Source organism: Harpia harpyja, chromosome 3 (assembly GCF_026419915.1).
Source record: "Harpia harpyja isolate bHarHar1 chromosome 3, bHarHar1 primary haplotype, whole genome shotgun sequence".
NCBI lineage: Eukaryota > Metazoa > Chordata > Aves > Accipitriformes > Accipitridae > Harpia > Harpia harpyja.
Window position 1 is genome coordinate 77,096,280 of NC_068942.1, and position 17,785 is coordinate 77,114,064.

The following is a 17,785-nucleotide window of genomic DNA, read 5'->3' on the forward strand; positions in this document are numbered from 1 at the left end:
TGAGGATTAGAAACCAAACCCTGCTGGAAGTTTCCCAGTCAGCTAGATGGTGAGTAGTGCAGTAACACTGAAGGAGGTCACAAGTTCTCCACTAAAAGGGTAAACTTAATCGGTGACGAGCTGAGTGCCGGCGCCAGATCCTCTAAACCGCTACAGACTGCTTCTTATGGGAGCTCCAGCAGATCGGCTCAGGCAAATGCCATTTATTTCAGGAACAAGGACAACAAGCGTGAAACCACAGAAAAGACCCAGTTTGGGAACCTATATAAATATATATATATTCCTTAATACTCACTAGGGTGCTAAATGACCCAATTCTACAAATGCACATGTGCCTTTTTTCCAGCAGCCAGGTGGATTTATGGTCCTTCTTTTGCAGAAGCAAACAAAAAAGAGGGGTGGGTTGGTGGTAGGAGGAAGAAAGAGTTTTCAAGTCACATATTCCTCCCTTAAATGCCCTGAATGATTTGCATCCTGAAACCCAGGCACAACACTTGTCGAAGGTGAGTTAAACCCAAGAGACTTCCCAGTAAGGCGGAGGGAGGTGGAGGCGGCAGGGGGGCTCTCCAGGAAGGATGCCGGAGCATCCCTCTGCCCTCCCCATGCCCCGGTCTGGCTTCAAAAGGCAGCACAGAAAAACCTGGCAGAAAGGAAAGGCAACGCCAAGGGACCGTTGCTCCCAGTGCTCCCCTCACCCCGCTCTTGTTTTGGGGCGGCAGCTGTCGGTGCTGCATTGTGGTGGGGCTCAAAGGGGCAGAGACAGCCCTTTCAGAGCCAAGGTCATGCGTGGGGAAAGATTAGCACTGACCTGGGGCTCTCCTGAAAGCCTGCAGCCTTGCAGAGAAGACCTTCACAAAAGTTGTCCTTTCCCGTTTGAACCTGGTCTCTCAGGGAGCCTTTGCGGGTGTCCAGGCTGGGTAATGCTAAGCCTTGGCTAGGCAGCCCTTGAGGCCAAAAACAGTCAAGAGAGAGACGCAAGACCCCCTGAGCAGTTCAGGGGGCTGCTACAGCACTACCGAGCATCCCAGAGCAAGCATCCTCCTCCATCCCATCTCCATCCTCATCACCTGGCACAAGCACAAGCCAACATCCAGCCCCGCTCCACTTCCATTGACGGTTTTGGCCCCACCTTGGGGAAAATGCTCATGCAAAGCACAAAACACTTCCAGGAGGCTGATAATACCAAGTTGTGAAGCGTATCAGAAGTTACATATAATTAGCCAGGAAGAGCAGCTTCAGCGATCAGAAACCTCCTGAGATGTCAGGCACGGGGACCACCTTCTAGCCCAGCCACTGGAAGGAAACCTCCCCTCTCAATATTTCCCTCTCCATCTGAAAGGATGTGGATTTAAGTCGCTTCATTTCTGAGATCACTCCTGGCTCCGACTACTCCCTTTGATGATGCAAATTTTGTCAATAAAAACTCAACAGCCTGGCAAGCGGGGAGACAGGAGCTGTATTTCCCACTGGAAGAGGATATTTGTTTGCCAATTAGCCTTTTCTTGGAGAACAATAGTTCAATAAAAGCTTTCCTTTATTTTAATTCCCCCTTTTTTCTTCCCCCAAGCCTCAAGCCCTGCTCCTCCAGTGAATATTTGGGCTCTGACTTTGATTTATTGCATGCAAAGCCTCAATGCTGAGCTTTCCATTTCACTGCTCCCCATTTCAGCAGTAATCCCCGGGGTAAGATGGGCTCTCTGAGTGTAAAACCAAGGGGTAAGGCAGGCAGGTTTTTCCTCTTTTAAAGCCTCTTAATTAATTTCACTTCGCAAACTGGAGTTTCCAAGTTGCTCAGCAGCAGACGCTTCCAGTCCATCAGCACAGCAACGTCTGCCATGGGGCCACCACCATGGCAAGGCAACGAGGAGCTACCAGCTGAGTCCCTACAGGCTAGTTTTGGGTTGTATTTGGAGATTTTTAGGATTATCCATGCTTAAGGTGAGGCTACTGAAACCACTGGTGTTCACGCAGCTCGTGGTGTGTAGCAAGCTGGGTTTTTTTCTCTTTCAAAATGGAAACTGGGTGGAGACTGCTGTAAAGAGAAGTCCTTCCTAACAGGGACCCTGATGGGTAGATATCATTAACTTCAAGATATCATTAAACTTGTAGTCCAGAAAGTGCCCAAAGCAGACAAAACACATTTATCAGATCTCTCAGCTGGCCTACCCATCTGCAATGCTGATTTCCCTTTAAAGATTTTTAAACCCTGATGTTAATCCAGAGTGATTTTTTCCCCCTGAAGTACAAACCTAGGGCTGAGAATTCCTTGATAAATATGTCTGATGGCAGAAATGGCCCGCTGGCTGCTTGCCTTCCAGTATGACACTAATACCTCCCTGTGCTTCAGCAGATGAACACCGAAAAACAATATATGTGAGTTCACATCAGGCACAGTGTGATCCCAACAGCTCCAACGCAACGCCTGCTCCCACCCGGCCTGGGAAAAAGCAGCAATTTTTATCACATTACACTAAAAGACCGTTTGCATTTAAACATAATAAAGAAAAGCAGGCGAGCACAGCAAGCGAGACTAATTGGAAGGCTTGATTACTTTTTTTTTTTAATGTGGATGCAACACAATGTAGCCTATGGCAAAAGCCCTGCTTTGACCAGGATGGAGCTGCACCACCCCACGCCACAGGACAACAGGACTCAGGTTTCCCAGGAGAGCTGCTGAAACCCCCCACCTCCAATTCGGAGGACCCGGCTTAATGGAGGCATGTCATTTTAACTGCCTAACCTAAATTGCCTAACCTTTAATTCCTTGCCTCCCACCCATGGCAGGGATCAAGGAAGGGCTCACTCCAAAGTTGGCCGACTCATCGCTGCCATGGACAGACTGAAGGAAGGTCCCTCTTCCCTGGCAGGACCATCCAAAAGGGAAAGTCTGTCTGGTGGAGATCCCAAGGGGATGCATTTAAAAATCAATAGAGGCTATTTTAACGCTTAATCCAGGAAAAGTATCAGCATCAGCAGCATCGATACAAACCAAATTTAAACATACTGAGTACAAGCACAGGATTTTTATTTTTTCTTTTGCATTGATTTAACCAAATCTGGTTTTCCCTAGACACTTTGAAGTCCAAACAGGGCATCTGTAGCATGCCTAATGCTTCAGGCATCCTGCCTGTCTCCATCTCTATATGCTGCTTAAAAAATGAGCTGCTCCAGTGAGGAAACCCCCCTCGAAAGTGCAATATTGCAGTGACAATGGCCACCTCCCTGCCAGGGCTACGTACAGAAGTGGATTTCTCTTCTTTGCACATTTTCACACTGCACCCGCCAATTGCAATACAAGCTTCCCATCCCTGTAGATATTTATACAATGATCTTCCTTTTCATTAAAAAAGAAAAAAACCCCAGCCTTGCAATTGCAAAGAACTGCTTGAAAAAGTGACCCAAGGGGACCCTGAGAGGCTCAGACACCCTGAGAGAAGATAACTGTGTTTGAAGTTTTTAATTTAATCTCATCTGCTGCAGGAGGGCAGTCTGGGTCTTCGTATATTTGGGACTAGCCACACTCCAGACGCACCCACAAGCACAGACGTACCTTCTCAGCGGCCACCGCAGGCATGTCGTGGGCTCAGAAAGCCACAATGTCACTAATTTCAGTTGGGGTACAGCACCATGCTCTGCCCTCTTCCATCCGCCAGCTCCCTCCTGCACACCCACTGCTATCTCTGCAGAGATGCTCCATGGTTCAACACCATCACTTTGCTCACCTTCCCGAGTCTTCGAACCAGTCCTCGATTCTCCTGGCCCTTTCCAAGCTCACAACTCCTTGCAGATGACTTCTTGCTTGGGGTTGGAGTCCACCACTCTGGCCAGCAAAGTGAAAGTACTTCTCCCCATAGACACCAGTCCAGTTTACTCACAATTCGAAGCAATGGCGAACTTCACCTCTTTGAGGGTTCCTGAGTCCTGGTGGCGGCAGGGTTTTCAGGGGTCTTCACATCTGCTATCCGGGCAAGGCTTCACGGTACCGCTGGTGATCAGCGCCTTTGTGACATCCCTTCAAAGCTCACCCAGCTCTCCAGGGAGAAAGTGTGTCCCCAGCACCCCAAAACACCCCCCCATTCCTTTAGCAGCTTTGAAGCTGAAACACCTCTAGCAGCAGAGGTGGCAATTGAGTTTGCTGATAGGAGCCACTCAGGGCTGCAGCTTTCCATTAACCAGCTAACCAGTGTCTTTCAACACTGCCCAGACAACACCACTGATAACGAAGCAGGGCCCAGCAGGTCTAACCAAGTTTGACACACAGTGAGCTGAGCCCCACTCCTTGCTTCATGCTTCCTCATGCCCATGTTATGAGGGTCACAAGCCGGCCAAACAAAGGCTTCAAGTGGGGCGAGCCACATTCATTGGGCTCCCAAAGTGGCTAAGCAGAGCCCTGACAACAAAAAAGCAAAGCCAAGTCACTGACTTGGGGGCAATGACATCAGAGCATCTCTGCTGAGACACCCAAAGGTACCATTGCTCTGCGCTTTGCCGTGAGATGAAGGTCACCACGAGAATGGGCTGGGTAAGGCTGTTTTCTGCTTAGCTCTTAGCACAAGCACATCCATCTCAAACCCTCCCTACAAAGGAACAAGAACATCCAGAACCTCGAACATGCAGAACCTCGAACATGCAGAACCTTGAACATCCAGAACCTCCAACATCCAGAACCTCCAACATCCAGAACCTCCAACATCCAGAACCTCCAACATGTAGAAGAACCTCCATCTCAAACCCCTCCCTGCAAGGGAGAGCCTGCAGGTTTGCTGCCTAGCCACTGCCCTAAACCTTGAAAAACATTTTCCTCCGTGTCTAACCTCGGTAGCCCATTGCTCCAAATTAACACTGCAGTTTGGATGCCCTAAACACATGCTAATGAAATAACTCAAAGAGAGAGCGATCCCGAGATCATCCACAATCTCGTGACTGTCCACAGGGGAAGGAAATTAAATGGCTTTTGGATGACAAATCTTAGCAGCATTTTCCAGGACAAGACCTGTAACGCTGGTGAGAAAGCTTGAAGAAGCTGCAAATTGGATTTAGGTACCTGAAAACTCCAGATTCACTCCACTACCATCAGAGATGCTACAGGAAGAGAAAACACCCTGAAATAACTGCCTCTACAGACAAAAACTTTCAAAACCCCATTAATACAGGTTTTTAGAGCTGGCAGAAGCTACCCATCCCCATTGACTGCAACACGAGCCGTGAGAGCAGGAGGAGGGGAGAAAAAGCATCTTCCAGGCAATCACAGGCTTTTTTTGCCCAGTTGAGTGCCTCGTGGGGAGAGCAACCCATACATCAACAGGAGCACTTGAAGCATGCCAGTGGTTTATAAATTCACTTTCAGTAGATTTACCAACACGTCATATGGAAAAGGAATGCGTGCTATGCAAATCCAGCCCCAGACTGCTCCCTGCCTAATCTAGCTTTAGATTCAAATGCTTATTACCATGGCGTCTAATCGGGTAATGCGTAATAGACAGGTTTAGTTTGGGCTCCCAGTACTTCAGCTGTGTTCTTACTACAGCACCAAATGGAGAAGGAAAAAAAAGAAACAAAGAGAAAAAAACTCAACACGGCAAAGAATTCAAGCTCTGGTGGAAAGCAGAGAACAAAAACCAGGCGTGGAAAAAAGTATTGACACCTACCAGTGAAAGCCAGGCAGATATGCAAGCATTTGGCAGCTCACCAAGAACACAATGAATGTTGAGTCCTGTTCCCACCCCATCATATCCCTGCAGGGAAGTAGGTGGCTGGTCTTTCAGGGTCTCTTCCCCGCTCCCCCCCGCACCTCCGTGAGACATAAGGTGATGCAAGGATCTCACACACCCACGTAGGACCCATCTACCAGCAGCTAGCTCCCAGCAGCACCAAGTACAGCTGGTCACACCATAACCTCCACACTACCTTATGGATGCTCTGGGCACCCATGCTCTAAAGCCTGGGTAACACGTGCCAACCAGGAGCTGTCTTCTGGTTTGGGGAGGAAGGGTTGCTTTGCTGCATCAGGGTCTGCAGCAGGACACAGGGACCATGGGAACGTCATTCCCGGAGGCCACCACCTCCCTGTTTGCTGGCACCAGCCACACAGCAGGGCTTACACCATGGCCAAGGTCATCTCTGCCCTCACCTGCACCAGGCAAGGTGATTCATTTCACGTCTAAGTTTGTCAAATACAGTTGGTCTGTCCAAGCCATATGTCATCCCTGGTACCTCCAGGATACAACCTAGATGCCAACCTCTTACCTCCACCATGCAGCTACAACTCAGCCACTGTGCACCAGAAATAACCCAGGGGCAGGGACACAGGACCCACCACTCAGGCTTGACAGGTTCTTCTCTCCATCTGCTGCTCATCTGCCACGCTAAGCTTTCCTGCGATGGAAGATGGTGAGGTTTTCAACACCATCGTCCAGCTCCCACCTTCAGGATGCTGAAACCCTGCAGCTTGTCCTCCCCTGCCTCCACAATGCCGACTGGCATGCAGACCTGCAACCAGCTCCAGCAAGGGTCAAGACATGCGAATGTTGCTACCTGCCTGTGAAGACCCTACAAGACTGCGTTGACCCTGCTACGCTACAGAAACTACACTCAGTGGGGTAAGCAGCACTAGGAATACCAACACTAACAAAGAAGAGGTTTCCCTCCATGAACCTAAGCAATATAAGCTACATTTATATTAAGTCTGCAGGATGAACTTACATTTATTAGACATCAGAGAATTCACGTAGGCGAACATCGCCCCTGAAACACCTATGTGTCTGTGCAGAGTCCAGCAGTGTGGGCTCTCTAGTGTCTCGTAATGTGGTAAATCCAGCTAAAGCACTCTTTATGGCTTGGATGTTCATAACATTTATGTGTATTCCCTGGTGTCTAGTACAGGCTGAGTTTTCATTGCATCCCTTCCCTTAATAAAAAACCTCCACAACACCCTTCTAACCTGATGCCTGTTTTGACAAAACTTGCAACAGCACCACATATTTGAGATGAAAATCAGCCTGGAACAGAGGACAAAACCAGCCAAAGGACTTGATGAATTGTCAGTTACAGGGGATAAGGAGTAGATGGACAGACCAACTTTAAAGCTTCCTTTCATTAGGAAACTAAGCTAAAATCACAGGTTAACTTTCAATGATGCATGTTATTACTGAGGAAAGTGAGGTGGCTGATAATCTGCCTCTAAGGCACATGTGCTCTATGCTTCATCATTTACTGAATGAACATTCAAATGCTTTGAAAGGAGAAGGAAAACAAACCCAAAGAAACTGGAGGTTGCAGCTTGCAGCGTTTTCATAAGCCTGTTCAAAGACCAAGCCAGATTTACCAGCCCCTGCGTCGCTGCCCGGCTGCATGGGTGGCTGGCCGGGCTCTCTCTCTGACTCTGCACCTCCCCAGCTCATGGCAGTGCCTGGAGCTGGTCTGGGGGACTTTTTTCCTCTCTCCTGTAGCCGAAATGACAGCTGGGATGGTTAAATGGGGTGGAAAGACCCCTTTTCCTATGCAGCCCAGCCCACAGTGCAGAAGGAAGAAACCCTTTGCGAAACTCCCTGCCTGAGGACATGGATGGAGATTCTAGTGTAGGAGTCCTTCCCAGCACCGAAGGAGCCACGCAAATAGTATTTACCTGGCCACAGGGACTAAATACCCCAGGAAAGTCATACTCATTTGTAAGCCAAAAAAAGAAAGAGTTCGCATTCCCATATTTACACCACTCCTGCTTCTGGAGCTCTGTCTACAACAGTCTCTGGGACAGGGTCATTCCCAGTGATGACTGTGAAGAGGTCCCAGTGAAGAGGTCCTTCATCCCACCATGGCACAAGGACTCATGGATAGTTCACACACACATATTTCCAAGGGAAAAAATATTTTAAAGCCTCAGAAGCTGCATTTCTGGAGCTGTGGATAACACACATGCAAAGAGCATGGTTCACTTATGATAACCCAGGATGGCAACCCACTTGAGATGTAAAAATAATTTAATGAATAAGTATATTTAGATTTATAACCCCACAGCAGCTTTATTTATAGGGATGCCAATCACTTTTACACAGATATAAAATTGGCTGGCAGAATGCCTTAGACTATATCCAGAAACCCATCTGTAACAAATCTAAGCCGTGATATCTCTGCAGACGTTTGGCCAAACAATAACGCTAATGCCAGCCATCTTGACTTTAAACGTACAGATGGGCTGGTGGGGGCTCGCCAAGCCTGCCACACAGCCAAAGATGGATGAATTTTGCTATCACCTACTATAAACTGGTTGGGGAAAGGACCAGACGAAGGAAAACCAGTCACCGTCTGGGCTGTGTGGATGCTAATAGCAACTCAACGCTGGCTGCAGAGCAAGCCAGCATCCAGCTGGCTACAGGTGAACCTCTTTCAAAACCTTTCATCACTGAAATGGGAAGCTACAAGCAGGGAAAAAAGTCCCACTGGAGCTCTGCAGCACCTTTAAAAGGCAAGGGAATTAAGCTAGGGCTCTTGCATATAGTTTTTTGATCCATCACTCAAGACATAAAGCTGGGACAGAGGAAGATGCAGAAGAACTTAATTGAAAGTCATGTCTTGGCTCTCGATCTCAAAGCAGACGAGGATTTCTAGTGAGACTTCTCCTCTTCCACCGCTGCCCAGGATCTCACAGCTTTATCTAAACCTGCAGACGTCAAGGGGAGAGGTTGCCGTTGATTTCCACGGGGCTGGCGTTGCAGCATCCCAGATTGCCTTGTGTGTCTGGGGGCTTTCTGTTGCTGCCCCTCCAGCTCAAGCAGGGACCACCTGGAGAACTGAAAAGTCGTGTCTAATTCACAAGAAACAAAGAAAAAACTGCTCTTCGTCCCAGTGGGGCTTCTGAGGTCTGGTTGTCTCAGAAATGGGGCAAAACAGGGATGGTTCCACATCAAGTACAGGCTATGGGTAAATGCATCTCATCCATGAAAGCTGCAGTATTTTGGCAAATGCCAAGGCAGAAAAGGTTACTCCAGAATATTACTTTGAATAGCTCTGGGAACAAACCCAGCATTAATTTTCAACACTTATTCAGCAAATTATTTGAATAAACTGAGGGAGGCTTGCACACACATACTGACAGCATTATTTCATAGATTTTTGCCTCTGCTTCTTAGATAATTTATGAGAAAACAAGTCCCAGCAAACACGATTGCCTTCCAGTTCGATGCATGGATTCAACTGACCCGGCCTTGGGGACAAGGTAACCTCTCAAGATCCCTTCCAGCCCAATTTTAATACCATTTTACACCGCAACCTGTTTACATGCTGGCATTTGCTCTGACTCATCCCTGGAAATAAGTATGTCTAAAAGTAATCGATGGAAAGAAAAAACAGAAACCCAACAGCAGTTCCCTCTCCTGAGGACAAAGCAAAGGAAAATAACCAGACGCAGGGCTATGACATCCTCGATCCAAATGTTGTCCAAAACATTTCCAAATGTTTTCCAAAACTTCCAGCTGAAGCTTTCACAGCTAGGCTGCGACTCCACCAAAGCCTCAGGCATTGAGTGCGGCATCACGATGCGTTGCAGCGTGTGCCGAGGAGATGGTTGGTGATGACTTTTCCAATGATATACCTGCCAAAACACACCCGAGACCCTTGTGCAGAAAACATAGCGCTTCAAAGAAAAACTGCCTCTGGTTTCTCAACAGGGCATCTTCCAACATGATGGAGCTCGACTTCTATGTGGGCTTTCAGGAAGACAGAGTCAATGAATGCATGTGGCCAGATGTCCTCACCTTCACAGCAGGCTTTTGAGTTTATTCCAAGCACCTTAGGAAATCATTCCTCTGCCTCTAATCCTTTGGAATTATGGAAATAATAAAATGTAAAAAACCCACATATGGAAAGTAAAGAGAAAAAAAAATACGTTTTCTACACTTAAGCAAGAAATGCTGAAGTTCTGTCCAAACATCAACAAATGTGGACATTTATGGTTATTACACAGCCAAAACAGAGATGGTTGTGTGAGATGCCAGTCTGAGCAGCTGACCCCAACCACTGCAGCCAAAGGGCGAGCAGCGAGGTCTCACCAGTGCTCAGCTGCAAGAACCAACTGCTCTGGGGACCAGGGGGCTGGCACATGGCAGGTCCCTGTCCCCAGCCTCCTCACCCTGCTGCTAACACAACAGCTTCCACCTACGCCAACAGCCTGATCAGAAACGGCAGTGCCTGTAAAGCGGAGTCTCAGAGGTCCTTCAAAGACCAAAGCTGATCTCCACTTCTTTCAGCTTGCTTCTGGACACAATCAAAATCCAGAGCAGGCTCCTTTCCGAAGGAACCCTCCTATCAACTGTATGTGGGCTTTTGATTAGACCTTTTGTAGAGTTGAAAAAAAAGCCTTGCTTGAGGATGATAAAGTCTAGACACTACAATATATTTTCCAGCTGATCTAGCAAACCTAAAAAGCCCTCCCTTGATCTCGGACTGCCACGATCAAAGCCATTATCCCATTCAGAGCCCTTCTGAAACTTTAGCTTCCAAATGTGCAAGTTATTTTAAAAATCTAAACCAGGCCAAGCCTCTTGTTTGGAGTTTTATGAGGAAAACGGGGTGTGCTCCTCCCAAACCTTCCCCCACCACGTCTGGAAGTGGCTGGTGGGCACATGGTGGAGGGCGAGAGCAGGGAAGCGGCCCCATGCCTAGGGGCACCTCAGTGGCACCCAGTGGCCATGGTCTACTTGTGTGGGAGGACACAGCCCGTCCCCCCAGGGTGGCTATGGTATGGGGGAATATTCCCCACCCTTGACTGAGATGAATTTTCTTGGAGAGCAAACATCCTTTGCATCCCCATCCTTAGCATTTGTGTCTGCCTTTGGCATCTTCCGTCACAGCGGTGTGTTATTCTGGGGTCCAAGAAAAGGGCAGCTTGAAATACTTTCATTTCCTACAGGAATTAAACAAAACTAAGTGCTACAAATTTCCTTTACCAGGATGCCCAAGCGCGCAAAGAACATCCAGTTCTGCACCAGGGGACAACCAGGGAAATAAGGTATTCCAGGAAAAAAATCATTCTCCACCCTCTTGGAGGAGTGTTTCCTGGTGGCTGAAGGGAAAGGAGAAACACACAGCCCTGCAAAAGCATAGGAAAGCCAAAGGGGCATCAGTGGCCCTTAAGTGGGATACTCAAAGAGAGGTGATGGAAGACCAGCCACCTCATCCCAGACCAGCCGGTGCTGCGTGGTGAGCATCAAACCTCCTGGCATGGAGTGGCCTCTGCGGGAGAGGGGACCCGTGGTCAGTCCCAATCGCCAAGGCTCACAGCGGCCAGACTAGCAGAAGTCAAGGTCAGGTGGTCTAGAGTGATGAGGAGCTTTGGGAGAACTGGAAAGGCTTTTTGAAAGCACATGGTCACCAAGCTGCACCTCCGGTGTCCCAAGGTGAACTTCTAACAGGCAGATGTTCTTCAAAGAGAGATGGGGACAGGAGGTGACTTTTGCCACAGAAAGGAGAAGAGAGCAACACGGAGCTTCACATGCTCCAAAGCCATTTAAAAGCTAAATGTAGCTCCCTAGTGAATGCTTCGTTTAACTAAGCAGCTTCTAAAGCGCCAGGCAAACAAGTCACATCGTCTCCTTTCCCTCCCAGCATCCGCCTCCACGATGCTGCCCACCTCCCTTCCCCCCTGTGCTTTCACCCTCCTCAACTCCTAGCAGCATTGCTCCTCCTCCCCACCTCTCCCTCTGCCCAAACCAAGCAGATCTGCAAAAGGTTGAGTGAAGCAGGCGGGCGCATACCAGTAGGACGGGGATTAGAGACCTGCCACCCCCGCCGGCATCCCTCGCTGTGGCTGGAGGGGCCACGCCAGGCAGGAGCAACGGCCACGCTGCACATCACACATCCCCGGCGCTTTGGGAAGTGTCGTCTGAACCTCCACCAGCTTTCCAGCTGGGTCAAGTTAAAAATCAGGTCAACAGTCTTCCTGAAGAGTATTTCCATCAAATTGGACTTTTCCCACCCGCAAGCACACTGGAGCAGAAAGAGCGAGGGCCATTGGCAACCCGGTGCTGGCTGTGACAGCCGCCACATCAGTCCCAGAGGGGACAGAGGATTTGCCAGCATCTCCTCAAAATGTTGCTCGGGAGCTAGGTGAGGTGGACAGGACATGGGAAACCTGCCCAGCTTCAGCTCTGCCACACCACAGCATCCAACACGTGCCCCATCGCAGTTGTTTGTCTTTACTCTCCCCAACAAATGCAGAGAGGAGATGGACTTCAACCTTAGCCTCCATGCAAGTGTGTTTCGCTGGGTCGACTGAAGCCACCAAAGCCCCACAGATTCTGATGGTCCCACCTTGCCCTCGCCCTGGCCCCTTCCCTCTAATGAGCTTCTCCTGGCAAAGGAGAGCAAAGCCGCGCTGCGCATCCGATATCCCCGAGAAGGGCTAACATGAAGTTACTGACCTCGAAAATTTATGGTCCCCATCACATGAAAGAGCAAACGAGCTGATGGCAATGGCTGCTTCTGGATTTAAAAGGATCTAAACCCATAACAGAAGCAGCGTGCGCCTCAAACCCTTCCCCCAGAGTTTGTACGCTGCGCACAATAAATGAGGTGGCGAGGGGCAGCTGATGAACCAGCATCCCAGCACCCAACCCCTACCAACCCCTACCATCCCAGCTTGGGAAGAAAGGGAAACCAAGGGAAAAAAAGCAAATCATCTGGCCCCACACTGCCATCAGCATGGCAGCTGCCCTCCGCTGCTCTTGGTGATAAATATTGAAGGGAAAACATAGCGCAATTCATTTAGTCACCGAGCATGAACCAAGCGTGGGTTCAGCACCACATCTGTCTCGTTGTGAGGCTTTCCAGCCATCCCATCCTCTTCTGCAGTGTTTTTCTGTGTCCTTCTCACCTCCCGTCTTAAAGAGATGGGAAATGTGGGAATTGGGAAGGTCCCCCTTCCCAAACCAAACGCGCAACTACAGGCTGAAAAACACCCAATTTCCAATCCTGGCAAACTTACAGTGGTAACTTATTTCCAGGCAGAGCTGTGATTTTTATAAGGGATACCACCAGGTTAAGGAGTCAAAGGTGTAACTGTACAAGCGAAAGCAAAAGCCCTTTATTTACGTAAAGCCATTTTTTTCTTCCCCCTCCTGAAATGACAGGGAGTAACACAGCTCTTGCCAGTTTAGTGGGGTATACATGAAGGCTTGGCTGAAAGCAACCTTATTAAACTGGCTGGGTCGTTAAGCACCAATCCAAACATGCAGTCCTCTGATCACTGCATGACGGGCTGGGAACCCAAGGCAACTCGCAATTAAACCCGTGACAATCAGAAAAAATCCTTACAACCCCCCCCAAGCAGAATCTACCAACACCATCCCCGCCCTCCCTTCTTTTTTCTTTATTTACTTACATAAGCAGCATGACAGATAACTTGGAGGAAATCAAATGCTTAATGATTAAGCGACACTTAGGCAGCACTCTGGAAGATAAATACGCCCTTTGGAAATCCTGCAACAAAAACAGAAGGTATAAACAGACAGTAACTAATTATTCTGATTAAATCTTGGAAGACCTGAAATACTCCACTGCAGCAGAACAAAGCCAGTGTGCGCTGGGGCTGCTCGCAAAAATAAGTCACACCCTTTTTTAAAAGAATTCACCCAAATAAACCTAAGCGCTTCTGTGTTGTTTTTGTTTGCGTGCCTGTTTCTTAAGGTCTAGGCTGATAGGAAACCTCCGCCGTACCCTAAAGGGATCCCCTCGCCTTCAGCTAAAATTAGACTTCAAGGAAAACAGGCGAAGGCGGGTGTCTCCAACCTGCGCCAGCACGGCAACGCTCCCGCCGCGTGCTTGAGGAGCGGCGCGTCGGGGTTTTTCCTCCCCTCCCATCGAAACCAAAAAGAGAGGGGGGTTTGGATTAAAAGAAATTAAGGAAAATAAATAAATAAGGCGTGCTCCTAGGGAGAAAGGAGGGGATGGCAGGTCTACCCCGCTGCTGGGCTCGGAGGGATCTGAGCTGGGACCAGGATGTGGGGAGGTGGGGATGCAGCTGAGCCATGGGGATGGGATGAGATGGGATGGAATGCTCAACCTAGCGGTGAGAGCAGCCGGCAAAGCCCACCAGCAGCTTACCCCCCATCATGGATGCAGAGTAAGGCACCTGCTTTATTGTGAGCCATGACACCAGCGCCAGGAGCCTCTGTTACAGCAGAAGGCGTGCAGAGCAAGACAAGGGGATGCGCTCAGTAGACTCTCCTCTACTCTCCTTGCTTTGGAGGAAAACCATCGTTTTCCTCCTCCCCTTCTCTCTGCCCTCCCCCCACCACGTTAAATGCCCGCAGAGCTCGGGGGAATATTGAATCTCAAACCTCAGTAATCAATCGGTTCACCCTCACGCATGAGAAAGAGTCACAGCAGTAAGCACCAAATCCCATTTCTACCCAGCAATCCAACATTTTAATTATGTACGTAACATTTCCCTTTTAACATAAATCCTGAAGAGATCCAGGCAGCCCCCGGGTTGTGGGTGGGGAAGGACACGGTGCCGGGGAAGAACATGGGGCGGGGGGAGGAAAGGGAGGAGAAACCATTCTGGCAATTATTTAAAATGACAACTTTATACGGCTGCTCCAGTTTGCCGTTGGCACGACGATGCTTTGACCTTGCGTTCGCCGTCCCAGAGGATGGGCAGCAGCGTGGCAAGCAGCAAGCCCACATCCAGCCCCGCCACCAGAAGCTGCATCGGTTTTATCCCAACACGCCAGCAAGTGTGCGGGAAAATGGGGACAGAAAACGCAAGACGGGCACACGTGGAAAGGCTTGGGCCAGGCCATGATACAAATAACAGCAATAGGGCCTCTCCACCAGTGCTGTGAGACTTACTCCAAAGCCTGTTCACATCAGAGGGAGCCTTTCCAGCTGCGTTTGAGCAGGTTTGGGATAGTTCCCTGCCAACACTTGTTACTTCCAAGTGCAAGCACGGCCAGACCAGCAGGACCATCACACGGCTGCCAGTGCAACAGGTAGGCAGCTCCGAGCAACATCCCTCCTTCACCCAACCAGACCAGTCCCGAGTGGCATAGCTCACAAACAGCTACGTTAAAATATGTACTTTTTTTTTGTTAAATATAAACACATGCACAGACTTTTCTAATATACAGGAACAAAAGAGGGGACACCCCGCTGAAACCCCATGTGCAGCTCAACTGCTCTCTGCAGTGACGAAGGAAATGAGAAGCAGAGACCAGGCACACACCCGCTCGCCGTGGCGTGGTTTGGCTCTGGGAACGGTTCTGGATTCCCCAGCATGAGCTCTGACCTCCAAAAGATGCAGAACGGTCTCGGAGCCACTCTGGAGGAGAAGTGGAGGGGTCCCTGGGGGCTCAGCTCAGCAGGCGGAGAGCCGGGCTCCGGGTGCTCACGGGGTCGGCTGACCCGACTCCACGGCCCATCAGCTCAGAGGTCCCCAAAACACCCCTCGTGCCACAAGAACAAGTCAGGAACTATGCCAAACCCACGGTGCACAGCAGAAAGGAAAGTCCCCTCCTGGGTCTTGGCAACAGGATGAACCCATCCGCGACCACAGCTCCAGCCTTGCCAGACCACGGTGCTCGGACAAAGCAAGGGAAACAAGCACAGGGTTGAAGGCCTTGGGCTTATCTTTGATTTCTCTATAGGTAGCAGAGCTGCGTTTCTGAACCCTCTGTTTTCAGGCAGATCCTGCATCAGGCTTTGTAAACACACGTGCATCGCTTTCAAAAGGCTCACAAAAGCAGTTTTTGGAAGAGGAGGTGTCACGGTGCAGCAGGAATTTTTCACTTCCTCTCGACAGGAAACATCACGCAGAGATACAAAAGGGAAACCTACATGTAACTGAGATTTCTGCACCGTGTTCTCCTTCCAAAGGCCAACGCTCCCTCCCCTCCTTTATTTTTGGCTTCAGTTTCCCCAAGACCTGTAACATCAGGAATTGCTTGGCACAACGGACAGAGTCCTCAAGCTCCACACACTATCTAGAGAAACTACTGCACTTACACACTCCCTGGTCTCATTAGCCCACAGTGGGAGGTGCATAAGTAAGAGGGACCAGGCACCATCAGCCGCCTGCAGCATGTTCCCGGAGGATCGAGCCGTATCCCCATCCTCTACCAAAGAGCAGGACTTTGCAGTGCAATTCAGGACAGAGATACTCAGTGCAGTATCTAGAGCAAATTAAACCTCCCAGGCACAGCAGCGAGCACGGATTTATTGACTTACGGAAAACGTCCTTATAAATTACTTCATTCAGATCAACGGGACAAGACAAAACGAGGGCTATCCTCAGCGGTGAGAGGCTGCAGCGCTATCATTTCAGTCCCATACTCCAGAAGAAACCACTGTTTCGGAACAGACACTTCTAGCAGGGCTTCGCAGGGCTGGCGGAGGACGATACAGAGGCCAGTGCAGATCTGTGCCGTGTCTCACCCCGTCCCCACCTCTCTGCGCTACAGCAAGCGGAACCAATGGATGATTCTCGCAAGCGAGTAGGTAAAAATGCTGCTTGGCGTCAGCTTCGCATCCACAGAAGCTCCATCCTCACCTGCTTGTTGGCTTGTGTAGGGCTGCAGCCACCAGGCAGGGTGGGACATGGAGGCTGCTGCCACCGACAGCATCCCGTGCGCTGCCCCAGCCACCCCTTCAGGGTCTGCTCGCCACGGGGCAGGGAGGTGGGACTGCCTGCCTGGTGAGACGTGGCACGGATCCCTGCTGACCTCTTCCGCATTGTCCTCCTCCAGCCCCGCGAACCCACGTTAGAAGCGTCTGCTCTGAAAGAGTGATTTCTCCTGGAGTACGGGACTCCCGAGCGTTGCAGCTCGTCATTCTTCTCCGCTTCTCTTGATACCGATAGCTTAACGTGCTTTCATCAAACTCAAACTCCCTCCCAGGGCCACCTGCGGTCTGGATCCAGGACACTGAGACAAGGCTAAGGCCATTTTCTGCAAATGTTTGTTCCACTGGTTAAATGCAGCTCAAAAATAAATAAATATCCAGATGTACCTGTGCCTTGTTCTGGATAGCAAGCATCTGGCTTTGGCTTCCAGACACGGGCTGTTTGCTGGACTGAAGAGCCGCTGGGTGCCCACCACCACCCCCCTGACAAAGCGCTATACACTTGCATTTTGTAGCTTCTTGACGAAAAGGCGAGAGGAGCGCTCAAATAGCCCAGCACGAAGCATCTCCCCAGCTTTTATGCACGTGCGGCACTTCCCCGCACCCTCATCAGTCAAACCGGCCCCGTCAACACCGAGGGCAGGGTCAGGCGCTGCTCTTCCACCGCGGGCTCAGCAGCAGTCCTGCTCCCAAACTGCTTTTCGCAGGAGCGGGCAGAGCTGACCATGGCTCAAACCGCTTTCCACAGCTCCAAATTACCTCCTGGGATCACATCCCAGCATCCCCATCTTCAGATCATCTCCTAGTCTTTAAAACTGGTGCCAATTTGAGACCTACTTTAAAAAACCATCAGCCAAGATACTGAGTCATGTTGTTAGATGCCTCCAAGGTGGTACCTACGGAGGTCTTCTAGGAATGCCTCCGCCTCATGTGAACTCCCCCGCTGGTTACATTAAAAATACAATTATCTCTGTGGATTAATAAAGGGTACCGCATCTCTGCCAGCAACCTGAGGCAGGGACTCCCAGCAGCAATGAGTTCACGTTATCAGGGCGCGCAGGCACACACAGCTGTGTTTGTGGTCCCCATCGCTTGCAGTCACCCACGCCCTGCCACGCTGCCTCACCCGTTCCCCAAAACACACCCCGTCCCCCGAGGGAACGATTAGTATTTT

The 17,785-nt window shown here is 49.9% G+C and overlaps 1 protein-coding gene across 5 annotated transcripts in view; it reads right to left on the reverse strand.

Annotated features, from left to right (window-relative positions):
- The window catches only part of DAAM1 (dishevelled associated activator of morphogenesis 1), a 98,707-nt gene that overhangs the window by 65,669 nt on the left and 15,253 nt on the right, over positions 1 to 17,785 (reverse strand). For 4 of the 5 annotated variants that reach the window (XM_052783492.1, XM_052783488.1, XM_052783489.1 and 1 more), the window contains exon 2: positions 13,373 to 13,470. The exons of the other annotated variant lie outside the window; for it this stretch is intronic. The gene's annotated coding sequence lies outside the window, so the exon portion shown is untranslated. The remainder of the gene's footprint in view (positions 1 to 13,372; positions 13,471 to 17,785) is intronic. 5 annotated transcript variants of the gene reach the window in all.